Here is a 3,456-nt window from a genome sequence, read left to right as displayed (position 1 = left end):
AGTGACTGGGCCATAAATATTACTAAGAGTGAACATCACATATGGGGGTAGGTATGCGAAGGCACTGGCATTGTAAAATGAAGGTTTATTAGAAACTAATAAGCTGCCCTGATGGCATCTCTGTTGTAGCAAATATGATTGTTAACATTTCTTTGATATTATTCTTAATCTGATTCCCATGTATCTACCTAGTTTTATCTCATAATATTCCCTATAGAAAAATCTTTAGTTTTTCTCCTTTGTTGCAAGAAATGCCTTTCATTTTCTAACAAAAAATCATTTGTCAGTCTGACATTGGCTCATCTGCACATAAGCTCTTTTCTCTGTTCTGTTTTTGTCCTGACAAAGTGATGCTCATTTTGAAATTGTTTTGTTAGATTGCACAATAAAAGAATTTTCTGAATCTCACTGTTTACTATTTAATCTCAATGAGATGAACTGCCCAAAAAGAGATGCTGTATCTTTCTGATGTCTTCTAGAATAGTTGTTTAAAAAGGAATGACCAATGACCAATATATTTATTTTTTGGTACCAAGTAAATATGGCAGTTGGTTGCTAGGCTTTAATTCTGACTTAATACTGTTCTTTTGTGAGGAAAAAAATAAAAGTTAAATGAAGTAAACAAATGATAAAAGTAGGGAAGTTTTTGCCTCACAGCTTCCTGGAGCCAGCAGCTTGCCTAGCTAAGAGATAGAAGCAACCTAAGTATCCCTCAACTGACGAGTAGCTTAGTGAAAATGTGGTTCATTTATACATTGGAGTTTTGCTCAGCAGTAAAGAAATATGAAATCATGAAATCTGCAGGTAAATGAATGGAACTAGAAACTGTTATACTAAGTGAAGCAACACAGACTCAGAAATAAAAAAGAAAAAAAAGAAAAACTACATATGTTCTCCCTCATATGTGGATCCTAGCACCAAATCCTTATAAGTGAGTATGTATCCAGACATAACTACAGGAACCAGGATAATGGAAAGGAACCAGTGAGGTAAAGGAAAAGAAAGAATCTGAAAGAGAAGAACAGTAGGAAACAGGTATTAATAAGGGAGAAATGGATAAAAATGGGTTTGTTTTAAGGGGAGAGGGGAGAGAGGATTATATAAGGAACTTTGGGAAAAGAAGGCACTCAAGAGAGGTGGAAGCACAGGAGAAACGTATTATTAAGGGAGAAATGTGAAAAATGGGAGCACTTTAAATGGGGAAACCATGGTGGAATGGTTAGACAATGTGAAAGATAAATAATGCATAGCTAGTTTTTTTAAAAACCAGAGGGAATGACATTAATCAAACAACCTACTGACAAATTATGCATACAACTAGCTCAAGGAATATAATACATGTCTAGGCAAGGTTTATCTCAGAATGTTTGGTCTTTATCCAAGCTTTATCTACATAGCACATGGTAATTAAAAGTACCAGATTGGTGAAACTAACTTATGGGATGTCTAATAGCCATACTTTGAGCCTATACTAATTTGGCCAGAGGGACATAAAGGACAGTTTTTGCTCTTTGCCCGCCTAGGTAGACTAAGCTCCAGGGGACTATGAGCATCTCTCAAAATGTCCTGTAACTGTGGTGAGTCACCTGTCCTCTTGATCAAGGAGGCCAAGGAGACCCCACCAAATGGACTTCAACCAGTGTCCAGTCTATAAGATGAGGGATAACTCAGAGGAAACATGTCATTCATGCTTCCAAGTGAAGCTAGCCATGGTCAAACAGGGCCTTTGACTTATTTTCACATAGGGAGAACTGGTAAAAGAAAGGAGCCAGGGCTCCTCCCAAGCCCATGTGACCCCTGAGGAACAGATCCTCAAACGACCTTAAGAGTAAGAATAAATTGGTTTATCTGGGCCAACTCTATGTTCTTAAACACCCAAAAAGAAAATGTAACCAAATAGTAAAGGGATCAATATAAGTCTTTAAGAGTCCATGTGTATAGCTAAAGGCAGCATAATGAGAAGAAACAATGTCAGACAGGAGATACCTTCTTTTGAGTTGTTGGCCAGGGTGGCCCAAGAGACTCCCAGACTGTAACCCAGCATAGAACTGGGAAAATCAACAGCAGACCCCAATCCTATCTAAAGGAATATCGGCAATTTATTGCTCTTAGATGAGGAAGAGCTGATCTTCCTAAAACAAGGAACTCTAGATAGGCTGACTAGATTCAGCAGATGGACAAGCACTGGAGAACAGCTGGGGCGCTGACAACACAGTGGACAGTAACAGGGACAGTAACAGATTATATGGGCTCCTGTGGCAGGGGGGAGACTATGGGAGGGTGCCATTAGGGATGTGAATATATAAAGTAATAAGATTGTTTGAGATGTTCTGTATGAAATATACACAAAAGGTCAACAAATAAAAAATAAAGTAAGTTATATTTGAGTAAGAAGCATAAAAATTTGCTCCATGTTGTTTAGTAGAGGTGAAACACATTACCATTGAAATCTACTCGATGATTTTTATATCCACTCTCAGGTGGACTTCAAAAAGTAACCAACTATGACTAGTAATAATCAGATACATAGAGATTAGAGATGCATGTACAAACATCTAAGTGTTAGGAGCATTAAAAATGTAGGAAACAGCATATTTTAAAATGAAAAAAAAGTCTGTATGTAGGAAACAGTATATTTTAAAATGAAATGGAGATCTTTTTTAAAGGTTAAAACCTCATTCAATTTTATATCTTATAGCATTTATACACTGCATTAATTCAACTGTGAACCTAAAAATTTACAGCCAATATTGAAAGAAATACACCTTTGCCTTGTAAATTGTTATTGAATATGTTAATGCTGTAATTAAATGTTTCTTCTAATCATATGGTTATTAAATAAATAATTTTTTAAAAAGATTAGATTGATCAAATAAATAAGAGAAAAACAGATATCATCAGGCCTTCAATGAGTCATTCATTTGGGGCAAAAGCTGTCCAGAATTAAATTCAAAATTAAAGCTTCATTCATTTATAGAAATGAAAAAGATGAAGGCATTGATATTTAGCCATAGTACCTGATAGCCATGTCTCTTGTGCTCTCATAATCTTCTTACAAACATAGCTTCGGGCTGGGCATGGTGGCATATGCCTTTAGCCCCAGCACTTGGGAGGCAGAGGCAGGAGGATCTCTGTGAGACTGAGATCAGCCGGGTCTACATGGCAAGTTCTGGAACAGCTGGGGCCACAGGGAGACCCTGTCTCAAAACAAAACAAAGCACCCAAAAGGGACTGCAAAGAGATAGCTCAGCAGTTAAGACCACTTCCTGCTCTTCGAGAGAACTAAGGTTCAGTTTCCGGCACCCACCACATGGTTGCTAAGAACTGTCCATAACTCCAGTTCCAGGGGATCCTATACCTTCTTCTGACCTCTGAGGACATAGTATGACAGGGGTACACTTACACTCATACACATAAAATAAAAATAAATAAAAAAATTTAAACGGGGGCTGGAGA

The sequence above is a fragment of the Nannospalax galili genome, unplaced genomic scaffold (assembly GCF_000622305.1).
Source record: "Nannospalax galili isolate Female #2095 unplaced genomic scaffold, S.galili_v1.0 scaffold1162, whole genome shotgun sequence".
Taxonomy (NCBI): domain Eukaryota; kingdom Metazoa; phylum Chordata; class Mammalia; order Rodentia; family Spalacidae; genus Nannospalax; species Nannospalax galili.
Note: the sequence above shows the minus strand (reverse complement) of the source record.